General features: G+C 37.8%; 1 long non-coding RNA gene across 1 annotated transcript in view; it reads left to right on the top strand.

The window, feature by feature from the left end:
* The window catches only part of LOC148655172 (uncharacterized), a 33,424-nt gene extending 17,418 nt beyond the window's left edge, over nucleotides 1-16,006 (top strand). Inside the window, exon 4 of the long non-coding RNA XR_015941204.1 lies at nucleotides 15,377-16,006. This is a non-coding gene — a long non-coding RNA (uncharacterized LOC148655172). The remainder of the gene's footprint in view (nucleotides 1-15,376) is intronic.
* Nucleotides 16,007-25,009: the final 9,003 nt, after the last annotated feature.

The raw sequence follows: 25,009 nt of genomic DNA, 5'->3' as shown, positions 1-25,009 counted from the left end.
ATACAATTGACTGATTCTCTATCTTTTATCATCTTAAACCTATATGTTATGTTTCTTTTCAGGTTTGCTGCTTCAGAGTTTCTAGTTGGATGTCTCAAAGGATGAACAAACACTTTCAAAATTTAATCTAATATTTTAAAAAAAATCTTATATTGTGGGTACCAACAATCAACACGAAAATTAATTTCTGAATGTAGATAATTTTAGATAACAAGTACACTCTGTCAGCAAACATTTGTAACCTCTCTTACCTTTATAGTGTCCATATATGTGATACTATCCCATATGAAGTAACGTGTAATGTACTGCAGACGTAACATGCACTTCAAATCACAATGTAGTCAAGGACTATTCATATGACTTCCTCTATTCCCCAACACTTAAATATAAAAACCCAATTAATGTGAGTTTTACAGCTCTTTTTTTACACCAAATTTGTATTTTGCTTTTAATAAGGAACATCAGAATAATAAGAAGATATGCAAGAAACTAAGTTTTTTCGGTTTCACTTCTTCCACCATGACTTTACTGAACCCCTTTGGAAATGCGGTAATTTTTGAAGGAAAAGACGTTTTGCGAATCAAGGCAGGATAGAACTGTACATTAGCTGAACTGTTTCAGCACAGACATCTCTGCAGTCCTCTGTGAAGGCACGTTGCTTGCTTCATGGTCATCGATTTCCAAGTGCGCATGAGCACTTGTGAACGTTTACAGTACATTGGGAGATCTTATGACACTGTAAAGCCCTTTTAAAACATCACAACCTGAGGTTAATTAGTTTATGCAGTAATGCTTCATACACTGGGCGTCATATTTACTGTATGTAAAGGGTTCTGCAAAGGAAAGTCAACATTGCAAACGAGCAGGTTTTCTTGTGCTGCTTTTGAGGAACCTGTGTAAAAAGATAAGCCGGAGAGGGGGATACAGCATGTCAACTTTTAACATGCAACCTGCTGTTACCACCAATTAATAAAGCGCAGGAAAACACTTTTGTTTTCTTTTTGCAGCTGAACATTAAATTACGGCGTTATCTCAGCTCGTCAGGCAGTGGCCTTGGGGAGCCAAAATAAATGGACGGAGACCAAGTCGCATGCTTAATTGTCTGAGCGGTAACGCTCACATTCAAAACAAGGACCGAGAGTAATTGCCTTCCCATCTGCAAACGAACACAATCATACTTCCCAAAGCCTTGGCCAGTAATGGAAACGCCACGTCTCTTTACAATGGAGCCTGATTTTGATCTTCTTAGCTCCATTTGTGAAAGGCTGCAGCTTTCAAACAAAGGAAGGTGTTTCACTGCACTGTAGCTATATAAAGCACTTTGCCTCAGTCCTTAGGCAGTTCTTACCATAGTCTTCCCACAGACTCTCTGCCAAGCCTACACAGTTTTTCCTGGCTGTGTTTCAGGAAAGTACAGCTTCAAGCGTTCGGATGGAAACTTAGAGGGCCTTTTGCCTGGATACAGTGAAACATATACAAACAGATCCCTAATGATTCAGCCGAGGCAGACAGGCCCTTCTTTATCACAAGGCATGCAGCTTCAGACCGCTGTTATCGCATCAGAATTTTTTGTATCCTTTTGCATATTACAGGTCAGCGATGTTAGCACTTTAACGCCAACATCAGCCTCCCTCTGCAATGTGAGCGAACCTACAGAGAAACACAAAACCGGTTTTCTCAGGATTCTAATGGTGCTGTGTATTGAAGCAAAAGGAAAATTCATGCAAATTACACTTTTTTTTTCCTACAGTAGTGACTCACTCCTGTCTTTGAAAAGCTTAGCCCGCAATGGTTAGGAGATTCCCCTGTTGATTTGTATAAACATATACAGCTGGCAAACAATCTCTGCTTGGACTCATTTTCCATATTTCATATTTTTTGGAGCATAAATCCTTGCTCAAATGAATGAAGACACAAGTAGCCTGAATACGTGTTAAGCTGAAAGTATGTATTCAAAATTACATTTCTTAAACTATGAAAAGAAAAGGACTTGAATAACATCTATTAAATCTCTAACATTTAAAGTAATTGATCATCTGAGTTTCATCATGCTTAACTTTTTAATGCACTCAAAAAGCATGTCCTCCACACAAATTAATGTAATAAATGTGTTCCAGAACAATGACAAAGGTTGCAGTTGCTGTGCAGAAAGACTGAAACTAATTTTCACAGTTCATTCAACGGGATTAGTTAAATTAGAAAGAATTTACCACTATTCTGCTGCAACATAAACTGTCCATTCTCTGCCATCTAGACTCACTTCAGGAAGGATTTAAAACCTCTATTAAAAAAAAAGCTCATTTTTTTTAGTCAGATCTCCTGCCTGGTTTAATTTCTTTGTTCCAAGTCTTTCCTCCTGTGATTTCCATGACTTTGAACTCCTTACTTTTCCTGATTTTAACTGTTAGGAATGACAACAGCCTCTTTCTGTTTCTCTGTTAACACCAAACACACAGCAAGCAACATGACAACCACCCTGCCTGCAGTATCCAATTATATTTGCTTTCTCCCTTCACCCTAAATGAACCTCACCTGTCTTTCAAGTACCTTGGGTATCAACTCTTTCTCTGTTGGAGCTTCAAACTGTAAAACTTCCCATTTACTCTCTGTGCTAATAATCATTCGTGTACAAAAAGACGTGAAGATTAATGGGGACAACAGTAATCTCATAGCTATACAGTACCTTACACTTTTTGTTGCTTTAAAGCATGCAATCGTGACACTTTGAAGTTGCAATTGTGACAGTGGACCACACCTCCCACTGCACGCCCCATTCTGTGGAATAGATGTGAAATTATGAGTATGACCCATTTCATAAGTTTTTGGTATATTTGACAGAAAACATGAATAATACCTAAGAATATAGTATGTGATTCTCCTATATGGATAGTTTCAAGCAATTAAAAAACATGTAGTGGGTAAAGGAATAACAATAACAATAGAACGGGTATCTCTGTCTTGAGGATGTCAAGTAATGAAAATGTACTCATGTACTGTAGCTCATGGAAATGTTTTTGTCATAATGGTTTCTGTGCCTAAAACGTCTGTGCTGTGTTGGCAGTGTTGACTGTATACAGTACACTACAGAGACTGAGGGAATCACATAAAGTGGGGTTAGATGCCCTTGCCAAATTACACAGTTTGTCTTCTGTGTGGAAGTTAGACATTAGCAATTCTAAGCAGTGACTTTTGCCTTGCCGTCGTCTTGAACAGATGCCAGCCCCTTTGCAGTGCTACTTAACAAAGTCAAGAATCAAGGGCTAGCCTATTCTGAGGCGTGGTCGTACAATAATACTGTAGTAACAGCCTTGGAGAGCAGCTTCATTGCACACTCACTGAAGAAATCAACATCCTTTTCATCAGAACTTATCCTATGTTTACAACAGGCAACACAAGAACGGAGGGTCTTAAAATGTCCTGTTACCGTTATGGTGCCCAGGTCTGCAGGAAAGTCAGATCAGAGGAGTATTCTGCCATGAACTGTCTCTGCATTTTGGAAGTTTCAGAACCAAGCTTTTTCTTCAGTGTTTCCCGAGTACAATCCTTGCTACTTGTCTCCAGTGTCCTTTCATTTCTTTTGTACAAGAACACACGGCATTGGGCCTGTTTAGCTCGTGGTTATGAGGAGCTAATTGATCCAAGGACCTTGTCTGGCCACTTCCTGAAGGGGCTGGGTAGCTTGCCACAGACTCCCACAGAAACACAAAAAAACTTCCTGAACGAGTTCATTGGGTGGACTTTAACAATGGCTTTGAGGATTGTGTACATTTAAATCAGCTCCTTGTGTGACATCCTCTGTTCATGACTGAAGAGATTCATGTATTTTTATCCCATCGGCATAGGGCATTCCTTGAAGAATGGGAAAGTACCTCATCAATGTTCTTTGGAATGACTCCAAAGGAACAGCAATGTGTTTTTTGTAAAATGGTGGCCAAATCCAGACACAATATTATAAGTTATAATTACATCCTCATTCAAGAAATGGTGCAGGACTGTGGTAAGAGTGGGCGTATTTATCTCAGGAAGGGAAAGGGGTCCTCTTAGAATAATCCTAGAGAGGTATGCTGTCCTTGTACAAGTCATTGTTCTCTGGTGGTCTTGAATAATTTGTTCATTATGGATGCGTGTTTAGAGCTGGTAATCGTGAGGAAGCTTTCAGGGACGGTTTTATTTGAAGAACAGTATCTCCAGATTTCTTCTGGAAAGGGAAATGTTTCCTTGTATATTATGTGCTATTTTTCAGTGGTGTTGGATTATAAAATGAAAGGCGCTCATAAAAAATTGTTTCTATTATGTACTGCTTTACTGGTTCTCCTCATTGTCTAGAGAAGGAGGATGTTAATTAGTTGATTATCAAGGTGTACAGAACTGTTGATATGAAAACTCTTAAATCTTTCAGCATGGAAAGGGGACGTCTCTGACCACTATAGGCTGAAATACCAAAAAATATTCAATAGTGCTTAAAACATTTTAAACAAAAAAATCATTCTTTTGATAATGAAGTGTGGTAAATAAGAGAACTAACGGGCTTCATAAAACTGGAAGACTGAAGAGTCTGGCTGCACTATTCTGAGCTGTGAGAATTTCCAGCGAAGGTTTTTCTCCAAGGAACAAGTTTAAATGTTCTAAACAAAATGTAAAAAATTAAGCCACAACAGTTTTAGCTGCTTGTGAAAAAAACAGATGGAGAGCTTTGTTGAGAAGTTACGTCAGAGTTTAAAAATAAAAGAGGACATCCCCAAACCTGTGTGGCCCAGCTGTATGAGGGTGGACTCATCTGGCACCGAATTCTTTTTGGATCATGGGATTTCCTCAGCTGCTTTACAAAAGGCCATAAATTAAATAGAATAATCAAGCAAATTATTGCTCTGAGGCATTGTGAACCATGTAGTGGTCTCACATTTTCCTTTGAAGGAGCTTTTGTTTTAAAGGAAATTGTTATAGATGAAAATTGCTTGTAAAAAAAAAGAAATATGTGACATTTTGAGGTAATCTTCCTGTGCAACTATTTGAGGATGCAGTTTCACTGACCAAAGTTCACAAACAAAGCAAAAACCTGTGGAACAGAAAGTAAGATTAATGGAAAACGCAGTGGTAACCTTTCCTCAATAATTTTGGTCACCTGACTGGGACAGCCAAAGAGAGGCATATACTGTTATACTGGAACAACAATGTGAACTTTCATTAGCTGCCACAAAGCTTAAAAATATGTAGAGAGAAACAGATACAGTTAAAAAGGTTTCTCCTGGATGGACTTCACTTAATGTTTCCACTTGTGTACCCTGGTTTGTGCTGATTCTGAAAAGGTCCATAGGGTTGACTTTGTCAATGTGTTTGGCCATTTTTAAATGTTAGAATCAAGTCGCTTTTCATCATTTTCTGTTCAAGACTAAAATGCTTCCATTCTCTGGATCCATTCCATTATCAATTCCATTATACTGTACTGTATATGCAGTTCTCAGAATGGCAAAGAACATCACAACTGATTCCATCCGTCCTCTCCATTCTATATTCATCGTACTCCCACTGGGGAGACAGTATAGGGTACCAAATTCAAATAAACACATTTCTGAGAAGTCCTTTGTCCCCTCTGCAATAGAACTGCTCAATGAAGGTATGTAAATGTAGTCACTCCACAATCTATTTATTAATCCATCTTATTTGTATGTTCTGTACTTCTGTCGGAGAAGCCAAAGACAGATTTCCACAGCAGTGGACAATAAAGTAGCTATCTATTCATGGGAACAATATATATTTTTTGACTAACAAGATTACCAAAATGTAACATTTACATTTTGTACCCAAGTACCCAATTACCCTAAACTTGTTTTTCCAAGAGAATTATTAAAATACGTATTATTAGTTTTATAATAATAATTGCTTACACTTGTACAGTTCTTTTCTGGACACTCCCCTCAAAGCGCTTTACAGGTAATGGGGACTCTCCTCCACCATCACCAATGTGTAACACCACCTAGATGATGTGACAGCAGCCATAGTGCACCAGTATGCTCCCCACACATCAGCTATCAGTGGGGAGGAAAGCAGAGTGATGAAGCCAGTTCATAAATGGGGTTTATTAGGAGGCCATGATTGTCAATTGGATTTAAATGCTTGTGAATTGCTTTACAATAATGCCTACCGAAGTACTAAATGAACATTGATTATGTTGTACATTTTTTAAAAATTGGCAAAGAATTTGGGTATGTTTGTCCATCACCTTAGTCTGCAGGTTTAACACTCCTTTGTCCAGGGTCTGTCTCACTGTCTCAGGTGTTTTTAAAAAGATGTTTGTTTTAGCTATCATACCTTTTAGCACCATACTCATCACAATGGAATGCTGATGCACTGGTTAAAGAATGACAGCTGTTGCACTCCCTTAATTAGCAAAAAATAACCCCTTTTCAATGATTGGGTTATAGCAATAAATTCATATTTCTAACAGAAAGATAGGTTTTTGAATAATATAATAAAAATGACAGCTTTTTAGTTGTTCTAAAGTGACATTGAACATCAATTCAGAGAGCTGCAAAATCTAGGATGTGAAAGTGAATTTTCTTTATAGTGTACTGCAACTGCAACTCAGCCATGTACTCTATTCCAGACACAGGGCAGAATTTGAAGAATTCTCAAGAGAACAAATTAATAATAAATATTCAGAAATAAGAAGTATCGAAACCTATTGTGAAATGTATTATAACAGAAGTCACCTGCATTCATAAAAGTAGTTCAACCTGTCAGCCTTCCAAATTAGGTTATGTTTTCTGTTCTCTTTCTATTGACCTCTTTGTGAAAATGTACACAAAGACCATGGAGTTAGGTCTGAAAAGAGAGTTTGTACATCAGTCTTATTGTCTGCAAACAGTCCAATGGGTATGATAGCCTTCTACAGTAAATAAATACATAACATATAAGCAGTCATTAACCTAATAGAGATAATCAAGACACTGCTTTTACAAGACCTCTTCTACGAATGTTCTCATAAATAAATTCAATTATTATTATTAAATGGGTATACCAAAACCGATATACAAGCTATTTATGAACATTTACACATATAATTAAAGTTACACATATAATTAAAGTTGATAAGTACAAGATTCTTCCCAAATTTAAAAATGTTCTTTTTGCAAACAATATTTGGACTTGAATAGTTCAAAACACAGTTGCAGAAAAAAAAAACAAGTGGCAAGCTTTTGTGTGAGAGGCTGTTTAATAGCTGACCTGCCACTAGGGGCCGTTAAAGAACGCTATCATCTGTAATTAGACACAGTGGGTGATAATTAGTTAATTAATTAGACAATTGGTGAAGGGTTTAGAAGTCATTTTTTCACAGGAGTGCAATTAGTGGTATTTAGAGAGCCTCAAGGGGTTAGTTGGTGGTTGGGAGTTTGATGGCATTCTGATGAGGCTGCTACAGAGCAGTTTTTGTTGTTTACTTTGCATGTGCGTTAAAATAAAACCTCTTTCACTGTCCAATGTGAGCATTCTGGGGTTTTAGGACTTCGGATCCTTTGAGTCAACTTTGTTAAGGGTGGGGATAGTCTTAGGCTCATTTTATAATGGCAATGCAATGTGTACAACTATGCATTACTCAAGATGTAAAATTCGAAACCAGTTACAAGGGCATTCTAACTTACCATGCAATTACATTCCAATTGTGCCACAATGTAAACCTCTCAGTAATTTATACAGAAAATTTTGCACAGCTGACTATTTTAATGGGTGATAAAAGTCCATCAAGTCAGATTGATTGACTGGATGAAGCGGTTTGATTAAAAAGTGGGAAAAACAACTATTCTTCTCACACCCTTTGAAGCTTGTGACTTCACCAATTTTTCTGAAGTCACACTTCAAAACAAAGTGAAAGGTAATGAAGAAGGCAGTGAAAAAAGAAACATAAGCTGCAAGGCAGGTCTATTGAGTAAGGTAATATTGAAAAGGTGCTCAATTCTATCTTTATAAAAAACTGCATAATTATGAATAAGTCTAATATGTTTGTATGTTTGTAAAAGACTCCCGATGTAAATGTACTGCCACCACCTCCCACGCATGGTGTATACAACCCGAGTTTGAGAGGGCTGACAGCAGCCAAGTTAGGTACCTCCATCTTTGTAGCTGCCCCTTGGTCATTTCTCAATCTGCAGGGGGCCTCCAGCCTCCTCGTCCCACAGCCAGGAGGTTGGCTCTCAGTCATTGGGATTAAGCCAAATTTACTATGACAAAATTATTTTCTATGACTTTCTATTACTATGATTTTCGATTATCTAACCACTTCTTCCAGTTCAGGGTCGCAACGGAGCCGGAACCTATCCCATCAAGCACCAGGCGCCAGGTGGGGTCCATCTCAGGACACACACACAGACACCCACACCCTCCCACCAGAGCCAGTTTTCACCCAGGCTAATTAACCTACCAGTACGTGTTTGGACTGCGGTAGGACACCAGAGCTAAACATTTTCAATATGCTCAAATTATTGGGTATTGTTAGTCTTGTTGCACCAACGTTTATGTCCAAAAGGGAAAGAGAAATAAGCAGCCCTTGAAGGTAGGAGAATTGCCCTTGAATTGTCCATCTTTCTCATTGACTGCTTGCAATAAACTCCGGGGCCAAAAGGACCATTTTTCACTACATTGCTGCAATCTAATCTTCTGTCCCATTGAATGAAGAGACATTCCTCTGAGAGATGTGATATGTGGCTGTAGTTCTAACCTTTTCACTAACACTCGGCTCAGTAAAAGATGACATTTTCCCCATAGCAATATAAATTGACTAAGATATACTTCTTAGAACAAAATCTGGACCCCCCCCCACCTAAAAAAATGAACTTTCATGTAAAATATGTTTTATCTCAATTTATTAATAATTCTAAGATACAAAAATCAGTGTATGCTTGTCATGAGTCTTAAATCACTGCAAAAATATGTGTTAGCGTGGAAAACGTCAATCTGTGACTAAATGTGGCTGGGATTTACCTGCCAGGAACAAGAGAAGTCTTGACAGAAATGAATTTGTTTAATTTTCTTCTGACAATTTGCAGATCCTCTGACTTCCTGCTGGTTGTCAAAATGCAGCATTATAAAAAAAACAGTCTGTACTGTTTGAGACCTCAGTCAAGTACGCATAATACAGCCTTTTAATGCAGAATATCTTATGAAGAATGGGTTTTTATTGACAAAGTTTTGTATTACCAGGGCGTGTGGGTAGGTGGATATGCTTTTAAAACAAACAACTATGGAACTGACATAGTTCTAGGGGATTTAATAGTAAATTAAATCCACCCAAGTAAATGGTCAATTGTTGAGCAGGTCTACTGTAGTTCTGAGATACAGATGATCTAAATTGAGGCTTTTTTAATTCCATCTAAATAAAGCGACAGAACAAACTGAAAACGGTCCTATGATTCAATTGGGTATATTTACAACACTCACCATGGATATGCAGCAAGAGATGTTCTCCATTTAATTATTTCTATATGTTATAGATTTTATATATTTAACTGTTATATATTTTAACTGTTACAAAAGGGCAGCAGAATGTACAATCAGATTGCTTAAAATATTAAAGTCTAATTACTGAAATTGGACTATATTCACTTTAGTTCACACCCGAAGAAGGCTCCACAGCCGAAACGTTGTGTTTTCTTTCTTCTCTTTTCAGCATGGAATAAACCTATGACTTGTTCCTCTATTCTCTTTAGTTTCAACTCATTAGTGGCAATAAAACAAATTACCACACAATCACTCCCTTCGCTCCAGGGAAACATTTTGTATTAAATTCAACCAGAGTTTGCAAAAATCCAGACAACGAAAAGAAACAGCAAAAAGAACACGTAATGGAAACATGTATACTACTGATTTTTTTTATTTAATTGCATTTCATTATTATTAATGAATTGCTTAACAAGACCAGCATATTTCAAAAGGGAAAAGCTTTTTGGCAGCGGTCTCCTTAGTTGAACTTTGTTATGCCTTTTATGTGATTTAGTAAACTGGCTTCTACCAGCCAGTTAATTCAATTACTCCTCAGCATTGATTTAGAAATATTTTTTTTTGTTTGTGTGTGTGTGTATTTCAGTTTAAAGTGAAAAGAACTGCATGTAGATGTTTTCACAGAAAGCATTGTTGTTATGTACAGTAGTACAGGCCTGTGCCAATAGGTATGAAAAAACGTGTGTATTCATGGAGGGCCGTAGATCATCGCGTTGTCACCCCAGTTATTCCAGCTGTGAGGAGTTTCCATAGCTAGTGTCTCCCCCCTCTTCAAAGCCCTGACTCCCAGCCTGCAGCCATGTCAGCCTGTGCTATCTGTGAATCACTGCTGTGGAATGTAACACACAGAGGCTGGTGTTGTCAGACCAGGGGTCACATATTTTGCTTTAAGGGGTGGGCTGCGCTGGGCTGCTGGCAGATTGCTTTTAGTCTTGCCACCAGAGATGGAAACATTGAGGAAAATGAGAAAAGGGAGGGAATGCGCACAGGGGGAAATACCTTTAAAAAAACACTGTGTTGAGGAATTTTCCTTTTTTTTTTTAACGTTCCACAAGCCTGCATCCTGTAATGGCCCCTTGTTCTATTCAAGCTAAGCTGTGTAATTAAATTTTTGATTTAGATTATTATTCAAAAAACTTTTAACATTATGGCCTTGGCAGGGATAGGCCATCAGAAAAAATGTCACTGGGATTTATTTAAGTGTTGAGTAAGATCGACTGAATGAAGGAAAAATTGAGAAATAAATGTCTTATTCCAGTGTTGCTCAAAAAAGATGTAGCCTTCTGTCTGGAATAAAGTTCAATTTGCGAAAGGTTACTGTGGTAGATTAATATTTAAAGTACTATTAGCTTTTTTGAAGCTGTAAACTAAGTGCAGCTATTCTGCTGTAATGTGCTATTACAGTAGCTGTGCATCCCAGTTAAAATATTAAGGTGTTTGTGCATTGATTGACAGTTTTATATTTGTTTTGTATTTGCTTACCATGCATACAGAGTTTGAATTTAAGATTTTTAAATGGAGGTATTGACCTCCACAGGGAACATTCTTAGGTTACAATGCACATATACAGTATAGCAATGGGTGTGTATACTTTTTAGTTTTTGATAGTTCTTTGCAATTCTTGCTGACATTTAACTTTTTTCACTGAGACGTTTTTAGTCTGAGGACAGAAAAAGGCACAGTATACGGCATTTGTAGTTAAACAAAATGGGACATCATTAGAAGAGGGTAAATATTTTTTTCAGACACTATACCTAAAATAACAGAAGAATATAGTCTTAGTCTCCGTCTATTAAGTAATACTGATTCAAAGCATTTTGAGCAAACTTGCCCAACTCAAATGTTGTTACATACAAAGCAATTATCTGCAGATGTTACTGTATGTCGGTGTCATTAATGTAGTGTCTACTGTGCTTTAATGGACAGCCTGTAAGTGAGTAGGCATGTTGCTAACTGCAAAAAAGTTATTGTTGTGTAACTGTCATATGTTTTAAACCCAAACATTTGCTATGGGAGTTAAAATATGTTACACATCACCTTGGGTATGTTTAGAAATAGTGTGTATATACAACCTCAAACAAAAGACTTATTCTATAATAATCAACAAATGTATCATCATACATCCCAACCAAGCATTTTCACTCTACTTTTCTTGGTGGGGGTCATGGCAACTGTATCACCGGTACCCTCAAAACAAACAACAGTAGGATATTTGTGAACACAGAACACATGGCACATCGTTTGAGGCACACAAAGAGGTTTCTGTTCACTACCAACTACGAACGAGCAAGGCATCGCACTGTAAATCACTCTGTTCGTGATTTTTCATGGCCTATTAAATGATAAATTAGATGCTGTTATGATACTGAGTCATGCAGAGGAGCTTTCCAAGACTTGATGAAAAGGAGGCAAGAAGCGGACTGTTTTTGCTGTTGTGCAAGTATTACGAGGTTCTGGGTCTTTTCACTCCAGCATGCTTGCCACATCCTTTGGCTGCAACATGTTAGCAGAACAAAACCCCTGACAAAATATAAACCTGGCAAATCTTGTAAAAAAACAGCAGAGCAGACAATCAATGAGCAAGGGTAGCAGACATGTGTTTGGGGATCTGGTTCTGTGCTTAAGTTGAAAGTAGTCAAAAATGAGACTACCAGTTCTAAAAATGCCAAGGAAGCCTTTTTTAAACAAATGGAACACATATTTATCTGAAATATTTTTTATTTATTTTACCACTTTATTTTTAAAATGACCACAAACAATACCACAACAAAAAAGAATTACCCCATATATCAGAGCTATTACCCTTACAGCATGCTGTAAAATTCACTGTGCCTTAAAGGAGAACAAGCCCTGCCTGGAATATGAAATGCGCCCTGTCACTTGATATCACTGTAGGCTTGCAGGCATCCCAACTGGTCCCACTCAGCAGCCCCTTTGACCATCACAAGCATGAGTAATCCTCACATAAACCTTACAGAACCTTGCTCTGACCCTATCGCTAAATCTGACCCAGGTGCTGATGCAAACTCTTACACTTTATCCAAAAGGTAAAAAGAACCCCAAATCCCCCACCTTTCTCTTAGCATTTACTGTATCAGAACCATGACAGAGACCCTTGCCTTAATCCCACGTATTGCCTTATCCATTACTATTACCCTAAATCTCCCTTTAATCCTACCCGCTTTCAGAGCAGTGCCTCAGGGGTAGTTGAGTAGAGCCCTGTGCATGCTGGATTGCTGTCACTGTCCACCCCATGGTCTTGTGATGGTTGGTTTCTCCCACACACAATATGAAAGACAAAGCGTTTCCCCTTTTATCAGTTTTGACACTCATATTTTTAATTGCTCCCGATTTTGAAGCAGGCATGAAATGGGAAGTCATGACCAAAAAATCAGTAACTGCAAGGGTCTTTTAGGGCATCTAAAGGATTTCTGTTTTGCAGATTCTAAATTCACCAGTGCTTTAAGAACCATACTGTATATATACTGTACAGTATACGGTATACATTACCAACTTTGTAGTGTGAGAGTTTAAAATGGTCAGCATCATCTAGGGCATTACTCTTCTTCATACTGTAGAAAAGTGTCAAACAGGTAGGGTTGAATCTTTCCATCTGCTTAAATTACTTAACAGAGATTTAATTGTAAGGGTCTTTTGGGGGTTACCTCTCTCCTCTCTCTGCATAGTGGTGATACGTTGTTGCTGGACTGGGTGGGGTGTTAAAAAAAGTCATTCTTTCAGAGAGAGCTCGTACCAGTTGGGAGGGTCTGTCTTTGGAATACCCTGCACACATTCCACAGCAGTTCATGTGTACACTTCACAAGACATTGCCAATAATACTTTAAACATTCACTAAAAAGGTCAAATTAGAGGGTGACTCCAATGGGCCTGATCATATTTCAAAATCTTACAGTGTTCTCTTTGCCTGACATTTACTGTACTGCAGAGAAACAGAGCACTTCAGAGGTCTTGGCCTACTACCAAAATTTTGTTATGGGCACCTCACTGGCAAATCATGCCAGGAAACAAATACATTTCTCCTAGTATTCTGCTGTTTATTCACTCTAAATTTACAAAATACCGGGCGCCCTCTGCCATCACACTGTAATGGATTGTACTCATGTTTCTAAAAAATGTAGCAGTATCCATCTTTATCACCATATATGGCAGCTGTACATTCCTGCTTCCAACATTGCCTCCTAAATTTTCCAGAGCGTTGGCAAAGCTTTGTATGAATGCCGCAAAATTCTAATCAGGCTCTTTAAGTGTGGGTTAAGACACAGAAAGGGCTCACTCCAATATTCTTTAAACGTTTATTTAAAATAGGCAAAACAGCAAGACCCCTAATGAAAAACAGGTCAGTGGATGTTGGGATGAGGCTCCTTTACCTCTGACAGGGAAATACCCCCCAAAAAACAATGAAAAAATACAGATACGGTGCATTATTAAACTTGCTTTCTGTTTATACAACCCCAAGGAAAAGCAATGTTCTATAATAAAGAACAAACATATCATCACACTGTACATTTTCATTCTACTTTTTTAGTGGGGGTCATGACAACCGTACCCTCAAAACAAACAACAGTAAGATATTTGTGAACGCAGAACACATGGCACATCGTTTAAGGCACACAAAGAGGTTTCTGTTCAGGGCTAACTACGAACAAGCAAAGGATCGCATTGTAAAAAACCTCTCTGTTCTTGATCTTTCAAGGCCTATTACATGACACAGTAGATGTTGTTATGATACTGAGTCAATTACACAGTTACACCTGTCCATTTTCAATAATCCCTTCATGCACTACAGTGTTGCAGGGAGCCAGTCTCTAGCCTGGAACACAGGATGCAAGGCAGGATACACTGTGGATAGGAAAACATTTCCATCAAAGAGCACACACAGACACTACTCGTGCACTCACACTCATACAGGGCACAATTGCGAGCTGTCTCTTAATCTGGACAGCATGCCTTTGGATGGCTTGAGGAAACTGGAACAGCCAGAGAACTGGTCCAAGAACACAGAAGGGGACCCAAGCCTGAATGAAGAAAACAAAGTGCTGTGAGGCCTGACAAATGCCAATAAACAAAATCAAAACATGAAAACCAAAAATCTGGAGCTTTTACCAGCTACAGTCCTGGGGCGCATGAGTTTGAGTGCCCAGGCACTTTCCTCTTCAGGAACAGACGTTTCTAATAAAGCTGACTGAAAAGAATTATGGAAAATGTGATTCACTTTGTGAAGAAAAACTCCTGATGGGAATAATCATATTCATTAAGTAACACTAAATCTGAACTAAATCGGAATGGGAATACATGCTTTAAAATTTTCATTTGTGGGGGGGATAATAAAAACAATTCAAGCCATCTGGGTGTCTGACATCTCTGTGTTAACTCTGTTGCCCCTCTCCCAGTGTGCCCTGCAGTTCATACAGTATGTTACTGTCCTTTCTCTGTCTGAATCCAACAGCTCCAGTGATCACACAGACACAAAAGAGAAAGGAAAGCCTCTGAGACTTACTATGCATTAAAATGACTCACATGTCTGCAGTGGCATGACCTAGGGGGTATTGCGGGTTTGCACAATGGCTTTTCTCAGTAAACCAAAAATCATGCAAATGTTTAGAGACAGACATGACACCTTTACAGACATCAAAGAGCATACAGAAGAAACAAGGCCACTTGGCCTTACTGAGCGCTACTGATCACCTTGAAATAAAGACTATTGTCTGTAAGGGGGCTTGACATTATAAAATATTACCATTATCTATATATTATCATATGATAGAAATGCATTGTGTTTTTTCGCCTGTTTTAGCCTTAGTAACCTTATTAACCTAGAGTTTCTCCTTTGTCACATTTTTTTTCTTTAAAAACCCTGGTGCAGCTTGACTTCTGGAGAGAGCCAGTGAGGCCTTCTCTGTCTGTTGATGTCCGAGTTCCCTTTGCCAGTCTTCAGCCTGTGAGAGTCTTCCTGCAGTCACATGGTATCCAGTATGACAGCATGATCGACAATCTCCAGGTGTAGTTGATGCTGCTTGAGTGTTATTTAACAAAGTACCATTAGCAAAGTTGGGAACAATCCTGTGGGTTTTTCAATTAAGTAGAAGACATACTGTACGTATTATAAATTCAGATTTAGATTAACTGGCTTCTGGGAAAATTGACTCTGCTGTAGGTGTGGGGGTGTCTCTGTTTGTGTCTGTGTGCTCCCAGAGATGGACTGGCATCCCATCCAAGCCTCCATAAGTGTTCAAGTGTTCAAATGGAATAATTGCTATCTTTCAATCTACTGCAATGTAGAGATAGCTTATTGTATCACTGTACTGGCCTTATGCAGGCTGCATGATGCAGATACAAAAATCAGAAGATTATTGTTTGTCCAATTGCAGTACATCTATTAATATAATGGCTTTATTTGCAAAATTTGATATTAAATTGCAGCCTGAAAGAATACATCAGTCCTAACCAATTGTTTCTTTTGTTTAATAATTTGATTGAGAAGTCAGTTGAAGCCAAAGACAGTAATATGTCTATGTACTTGTTCATTTTGATAGTTTTTTTCACTAAATTTAGTTTTTTTTTTTCAATTTATTGTTAACCTTCCTAGTTAAGTACCATAACAAAAGAAAAGAAAATATCTAATATGATTCATCTGTGGCTTGAAATGCTCAGGTTTTGCTGAAGTTTCAGCTTTTACAGGAAATAATTTCTAGTAAATGTAGGAAATAAGGGGACCTAGCATCTCATTTTTGTTTTCTAAAGCAGCACAGGCACATACAGGAGGAAAGGAGGAAATTCACTGGCCTACAATCGCAGGAAACAGACACAGTAATGTACTAAAAGCTATAAGTACACAGAGCACAAGCTCTGTACAGTATATCTAGTAAACTTTAATACTACACAGTTAACAAGAAACAAATTAAATCATTCTCATTGTCTAAGTACCCGGCCATTCATTTTTTAAAACTCTGGGCTTCAGGGCAAAATGTATTTCAAAGGTTGGATAAAAAAATAAACTGACATAATTAGAATAGAAAAGAAAAACATGAATTTCTATTGTTTATTAGCTTTCTGATAGTTTTGGAAAACTACAGTAGATGGAATTCACTAGGAGACAGGAAATGTGGAACAAATTTCACACTGGATTAAGAAGCTTTGAAGGTTTTCCTTTGGATCCTGTAGAAAAATGTTGAACAGCGTACAGTATGAGCATCTGCTTCAGTGTGCAGCTTCTTTTGAAGATGATTTTCCTGGCAAGGACTTGGACATACACACACCTTAATGTTTCCCATCCGTTTCATCATCAGTCAGTGCATACTGCCTCATAATAACGACACAATCTGAATGATCGCCTTTAGAATGAAGTCTGGAACTATCTATATAAGGTTCACTGTACTACATTACTAGAACAATCAACAGCATGGGATTCCATCCACTGACATGCCTATAAATAAATATACCATTTAAGGCACTTCACAATTCTACTTACAAAGCAAAGAACAGTACACTATAAAATATACTTTTATTTGTCTTCTCAAGAAAAAACGTATGTTTAATTTTAAACTTTTATCTCTAACATAAAGGTAGCTTCTTTGTTTCCTAAGGGTTGTTACAGTACTTCCTTCTAGATGTCTAAAACAGTCAGTCATGTCCTGAATTTCCTGTGTGGCATGCCAGCATTTATTTTTGATGACAACAGAATGGCAAATCATTAATAAAAAGACTTAAAAGGAAACTTTTCACAGAAGTGAACTGCGAGTACATCGTGGATTTTGCACATGAATTCTAATTATAATTTGATGACCCCTCTCATGGGCAATTAACACTTCTGCTTCGCAGAGCCTGGCTTCAATCTCAGACTACGTTGTCTTCAGTGTGGAATTTGCATGGACTTCCGATGTTTCTGTGGATCTTTGCTGAGATCTTTTCTCCCATGTTCCAAAAACATGCTGACCCCGTCAATTGGAGTTTCTAAATTGTGTGTGGGTAAGCTCTAAAATGTATTCTGCATGTTGTATTACTGCCTTTATTCCCTGTATTTCCAGAAAACATCTGGCTTGTTGTGACTCTTACCACAAATGACCACAAATAAGTTTTGTTTTCATATATTTATATGTAAGGATATATACTGTATATACAGTACCTTAAACTTGCATACTTTGAACATTTTTCCAGTGTAAATTATAAACATGGAAATACATTATGAGATTCCCTTCAGCTACCAATTGTAATTTTATTTAGAATAAGATGGAATTTAGTTAGGACACAGAATTGCTATGGGACTACTTTTTCAGGAAGGGCCATAGGATCTTTAATGACACTTCCTACAGTAGGGTGTTCCCTGGATATCATACTGGGCATTGGTTTCTGGTCCTGAGGGAATTTTCATCACAACTAAATGAAGGACCACAGCAGACTTTCATGGCCGCAATGGAATACAAAATATTTAAAACACAATACATTATTTTGTGGGCACAAACCTTTGTATGAAGGAAAGCAAATCCATTCTTAATACACTTCTGTTTGAAGGAACATCAAAACAGATTCAGATAAAGAAACTTGTCAAATCAGTTTCAGTGCAGGGTATTTTTGACTAAACATTCCACAATCCCCGTCTTAATTTCTTCCTTTTTTAAGCAACTTTCTAGCTTTAACGTTGCTTCTTAACATAAACCACATTCCTGAAATGGATTTGTCCAGTACAAGGACCACAGACAGGATATGTGTCTAGACATAACAAAGGATATTAAAAATGGATAATGGGACAAAGACACATTTTCTGTCGCCGTTCTTTTATTATAAGATGTTTCTGTTTCATTAAATCAAAGATCAAGTTCCTGACAGCTGCGATAAAATGAGTGTCCTAAAAATATGTAGTGGGGTTTATGCTATGAAGAACAGAATGGGGATGGGAGAAATCTCTTTTTTTCATTGATCTTCAAAAGTCACAATTTTGGCTAGAAACAGTGCATAGCTCTAGTTAGTTCTGGCTTGGTACAAAATACACTGACAATAAAAAAGACTCGACAGGGAATACCATGCAGAGCAACCAATTCAGGAGCTAGTATAGTTGGAAGCTTTTGGCAGAAGAATGAAGCAGAGCTCTGCAGGGTTTAGATGAGGAGTAATCAGCTAAAGGTTCTTCACTGTGTATCAACAGCTTCATTTCTCTTGGATGCATGTCAGGGCTGTGTGTCCTTTGCTTGATAGCAAAGCAAAACAAAACAGCTAAATGATAACAAAGCTAAAAAAGTGAATGGCTCAGAAATACACACATGTGTTGGGTTGATCCCTCTATTTGAACAACAATTGGCTTTTCCAAACCAGGGGGATGTTAAGAGGCAGGGGTAAATGGGATGGAATCTGTTTGTGTTTTTAATATGTAGATATAACACAATTTGAAATCGCCTCATGTTACTATGTGGCTTTTGAGGTCCATGTGTCCATTGAGGGAAGAAATGAGGAACAGGAAGCAGACCCATCGATCAGAATGTTCATCTTGTGACACTCTTTGCTCAGTGTGTGCTTTAGACAGATCTGTAGTGGATTATTGGAGAGACATCCTGCCGACACCCTGAAGTCACAGCAATTGCCAACTAACCAGACCTGCAAGTTCAGCGGCACTGAGCCAATTATGTGCTGCTTCCTGGGGTATTTGGTAAAGGTTTGCTAGTGACATGACCTATAGTAGGCTTGAGTCCACGATGCCTGCATCACAGGGCCCAAGAGCCAGAAAACCTCATTTTAAACCTACCAGCACAACAAGACTGGACATCAGGTATGGCTGCCCCAGGAGTCACAGTACTTTTTAATTTTATTTCTGTTTGAAAACAAAATTGTTTGAACGGACTATAATGCTGATAAACAAACAAATCACATTTTTCTTCACTGATATAGTTATCCTGGATGGGAATGTCTTACTTTACTTCGTCCATGCATCACATCTCAATAATTCCCATGATCATTCTTCTTAGCATGTTCTATGTCTCCAGGATCCTGCTCGATGAACTTGTAACCTCTCTATATCGCATACGAATGTCTTTATTACTATAGAAACCAAACCAGAAAGAGACACACATCTTAGCACTGACACACTATCTTATGAAAGGTGAATAATGTGATCATTGTGAGGTGAACCCAAGGAATTTTCGAAGAGGAACGTGCCTTGATATTTTTAATTTACTGAACTCATTGGAACTATTTTCATTTCTCATAGCTAAACATCACATTCAAACAATATGGATAAGGTAAAGGCTTTATAACTCTGGAAATTGTAGTGGAATACAGAAAACTTCAATATCATTGAATAATTGATAGTTAAGCTACGTTCACCCAATGAACAAAAGTTGCTCCTGCCAGAAGAGAAAAAAGAAGTTAAAAAAGTGGAGGGTTATTTAATATTGTCTCTTCCAGAAACAACATTTTAAATTCCAATTGGGTAAGATCATGTCGGTTTCAAAAGATTATACCAGTCACGAGCAAGCTTGTTTTGTGGTATGATGTTTAATATGTTCTTGGGTGTGGTGTTTGAAAAATAAAAAGAGCACTTGGATCAAAACAAAGAGTGAATGTTTAAATGATTATAATCTGCAATTATCTCAGGGGCAGCGAGAGTTCGTGTCTTCACCGCAGTCCCCAAAAACATCAAACAAAGAAATCAGACTATTGCAAAACAATGGACAAAATCTGATCTGATGGATCATATGTGCACTGTATTACACAAAAATATAAAAACTCCTCAGGACACAGTGCGAAGCTGTCTAATCATTTTAATATATATATATCTGGCAGCCAAAAGTTATGGAGATGAACAATTAAATACCGTATTAAAGAATGCTTAAGATGCACATGTATTATTTTTTACTGTTGTCTTCTCCTACACAGGCATGGCTACACAGTATTTACTGTATATAGGCTGTAAATGCACAATGTCCATGTCTTTGCACAGCAGCCTTAAATTTCCCATGATATTGTTTAAGAGGGAAGACATGCAAATTGCCCTGACTAGAAAAACAAACCTAGGCAAACCCTCCTTCCAGCTTGCTTCTCTTGAATGACTATCAGTGGGTTCCTTGAAGCACATATGAGTTATGTTCTGTTCATTGCTTCTGCTCTTTGATGGAATATACCGTTATTCCAGATTTCCACTGCAATCACCATACATCACATTTAAAAGAAATTTCATCTTATCTCCACCTGACATAACTGAGGGTTTTTGAACCATCGCTGCTGTTTCTTACTGAAAACGAAATAGGGATTGAATCTGATTAAATTACTCTTGTACATCATTAATATAAAGATGTCTACAAATGCCAAACTCTTTTACTAAAAGAAATTAGGTGTGTTGCATGAAATGCAACCAAATGCAAATGATAAACTAAATTGGAGTAGTGTCTGCTCATCATCAACCGATCAACTTGTAAGTTTAGTCAGAAATTACGGCATCTTAATTGAGGAAAAGCTGTGTAACTTTTGCAACTTGGAAGCAATTTCAGATATACCTGAAACAAGGTATATCTGACACTTTGGACTGACTGAAGAAGCAAGTGAAATAAAATCTTCAAAAAGCAAGTAGTTCACTTATTTTATAAATTAATACTGGAGATGTTAAGCTCAGCTGGAATGAAAACCAGCAGATAAAGTGCTCCTCCAGGACAAGGGTATGGTACTCCTAGTTTGGGAAAATGGATGGATGGATATTTTTTGTAGATGTTGTAGTCCATAATAATAATAATTCCTTACACTTATATTGTGCTTTTCTGGATACTTCACTCAAAGCACTTTACAGGTAATGGGGACTCCCCTCCACCAATACCAGTGTGGAGTCCCACCTGGATGATGCGACGGCAGCCATAGTGCACCAGTACACTCACCACATACCAGTGGGGGGCGAACTGAGTGATAAAGCCAATGCATGGATGGGGATTATTAGGAGGCCATGATTAATAAGGGCCAATGGGAAATTTGTCCAAGATTACGTGGAAACACCACTACTCTTTTCAATAAACACCCTGGGATTTTTAATGACCACAGAGAATCTGGATTTCGTTTTTTTTTACCTTTTTACAGTATAGTGTCCCCGTCACTATACTGGGGCATTAGGACCCACACAAACCACAGGCTTAGCGCCCCCTACTGGCACTACTAACACCTCAACAGTAATTTTTTCAAGGAGGTCTCCCATGCAGGTACTGACCAGGCTCGCACCTGCTGAGCTTCAGTGGGTTGCCAGTTGTGAGTTGCAGGGTGATAAAGCTGCTGGTAACAAAGACTGAGAGTGATGTGGAGTGACCAGCCTTGTGTGAGGCCTTAGTAGTGTATCACAATTTGTAATTTCCCTTGTTTTATATACATATTCTGACTGTTTGCCATTTTAATAGCTTACCCACATTGTCTAGAAGATGGAATATGTCTGCATAAACACATACTGTAAGTCTTTTAATTAGCCTCTTCAACCTCAACATTTCCCATTTTGTATTTATAATTCATATATAATATAGCAAGCCAACAGTCATATCACTCTGCAGCTCTCAACTGGCTACCCATTGAAGCTAAGCAGGGTTGAGCCTAGTCAGTACCTGGATGAGAGACCTCCTGGGAAGTTATGGTCACTGTTGGAAGTGGTGATAGTGGGACCAGTGGGGGGAGCTCACCTTGCGGTCTGTGTGGGTCCTAATGCCCCAGTATAATGGCGGGGACACTATACTGTAGTGGGCGCTGTCTTTCGGATGAGACGATAAACCGAGGTCCTGACTCTCAGTGGTCATTAAAGATCCCCGAGCATTTCTTTATAACAGTAGGGAGTTATCCCGGTGTCTGGGCCAAATTCCCCCCCATGGCCTTTACTATGGCCTCCAAATTGTCCCCATGTATGATTGGCTTGGGATGGACTGGCGCCCCGTCCAGGATGTACCCTGCCTTGCGCTTGTTGTTTGCTGGGTAGGCTTCGGCTTCCTGCGACACCGTTTGGTATAAAGCGGTTTGGCAAACGACATGACATATAATACAGCTTTTACAACCTACATGTACAAATGTAATGTACTTCTTTACATAAAACAACATCAGCTGGGTGTTTGCAAAGTGTTTAATTTTATCTATCATTTTGAATTTCATTTTCTGTTTCTACGGTGTTTGCTTATCCTCCTGTTTGCGATCATCAGCATGCTTGACTAGTTCGTAAACTATACAAGAATCTAGATTATTGATATCCATTCGGAAGAGCAGTAGTCTGAGTACAGATCCCTGGCCTACTCCATTAATTATATCAGCCTAATTTGAGCGTTTACTGTACCTCATATCCGTACTTTTATCTATTCTAAATTCAAACATGCAAACATTTCCCCAAGTGGCTATTGCCTGTGATTTGAAAATTGATCTTCTATGAAGAACTTTTTCCTGAGCATTTGTTACAATCTAAATATACAACATAGCATATGTTCTGTGTGTCCCATTACTGTAGTTGCTTGTTTAAAAGAAAAGTAACATGTTCGTGAAGTAAGACCTAACCAACTTTTCTAAATGTATATTCATTATTCATTTAATTTTCATATAGGTGATCCTCTGGTTCTAATAATTGTTTCCATGTAAAACAAGTCATACCTATTGGTCTGTTATTACTTGGTTCAGATTCATCACCGTTCTTATAGATAATCACAACATTGCGTTACATTATGCTATATTAGACTACATAACCACTATATTAGGAGAGGTGGAAGTAGGGGAGTTTATTGCCATATGTACATGTATGTTGGAATTCTGCTCTGATCTCTTGGGACATACACAGTACAGCAGATGACACGGTAGGACAGACAACTCTACACAATGTCCTGCAGATAGTGCTCAATGTAAACAGTGCATAAGTTTCAAGGCATTAAGAGAAAACAAAAAATGAAATACAATAACTTATGTTAATGGACTGAATGACATTTCAACTTTCAATGTTTTAATGCATAATGGTAAAAAATGCTGGAAAAAAAGCTCTGTAAAAACAAGTCAGGTAAGTTAATTGTACTGGATTTTACGGTCATGTCAGACAAAGATCAGTTTGGATATGAAATAGCGCCCCACAGTGGTCCCCTAGCAATGTTGTATTTCAGAATTCCCTTTAAGGAATATTCACAGGAGAAATGCGGGAAAAGAATCAGTTTTGTTTTTCAGTAGAAAAACAAAAACAAAAGAAAATAATGCAAAAGAAAGGTCTAATAATTTTTTATGAAATTTTTAGGAGATGGAAATAGGTGACTACTGACATATACAGACCGTCATCAATGATGAAAGTCACTCATTTCTAACTTCTAAAATCATCTGTTCAAATACCTTCACTTAGCATGTGAAGTGGACTTTAGTGGACTAAACTGCAGACTTAAGGCTATAGTTGGATGAGTTTAAAAGCTAACATTTTCATTCTCTGTTATTATATATTTGGCTGGCAATCAAAGAAAAATCTAAACAAAGGTATGTAGTTTTTATCATTTACTAAATTGTTTCAATCCAGAATTTCCACCTCAATCCATGCTGCTAAAAATCAGATCAAAGAAAAGCTGAAATTGTATGAAAAGCCAGTCTGTGGATTTCATTGTCCATGTTTGTGAAATTGGGGACTTCTTTATCCCTTAGGAAGCGCATTTGTAGACAGCTCAGAAATATCAGAAATTAACATGATTCAATTTCTCACTCAATACACGAAAACCCTACTGTAACTGTCAAGTGAAAATTCCAAAAAATGTTCATAGGATTTTACAATGTATCAACTCAACTATAATGAATCTATAAAGGTTATTACTTGGATAATACCACTGGTGCTACATCCAAATTGGCACTGGGTTCTTGCAAAACAATGCCACATTTTCCATCTGCATTTCCTGCTTGTGGCAATTTCCTATACTTTACTAGAACCATATTACAGAAGAATAAAAAAAACTAATTACGATACAGATAAACGGAAGACTGCTGAGAGATGTAAACTTCAAAGAATTCTGGCATCTGTTTTACTTTTTTGTGCAAACAGAAATTTACCAAAAAACTTTCCTTAAATCATGTTATGCAATGTAAAAGGTAACTTTTTGAAGGAGAAAACATTGTGCAGTACTACACTGACACTACATCAAAAGATGGCTCCCTCCAGAACATTTCTCTCTGAATTTGTTAATGAGGCACAGATGAAAGTTACAGTAATGGCTAACCAAGCATTATGAGGTTATTAGTTTCACTGTAGTGAGACAATGGAAATTATTTTGTCAGTTTGGACCACTGCCATCAAAGACAATAGCTGTAACAATAGCGGGGTTTCCTTGAATTGTGTGCAATTTCCATGTTCAAGTCAAAGAATCAAAGGGAACTTGTACTTTATGCTATGGGAGTAGTTATTGACAGAGATATCTAAACTTAAGCTATGCCAGTTCATATACAGTATAAAGCTCATTATAACAGCAAATTGAATCAGTACTCTAAAATTTCAAATTGATTACTGATAAGGTAGAATGACACATTGGTCCATTTCATACTTCAAGCAATAAAA

Source organism: Lepisosteus platostomus, chromosome 9 (assembly GCF_059453375.1).
Source record: "Lepisosteus platostomus isolate fLepPlt1 chromosome 9, fLepPlt1.hap1, whole genome shotgun sequence".
Taxonomy (NCBI): Eukaryota; Metazoa; Chordata; class Actinopteri; order Semionotiformes; family Lepisosteidae; genus Lepisosteus; species Lepisosteus platostomus.
Note: the sequence above shows the minus strand (reverse complement) of the source record. Positions and strands in the feature narration are given on the sequence as shown.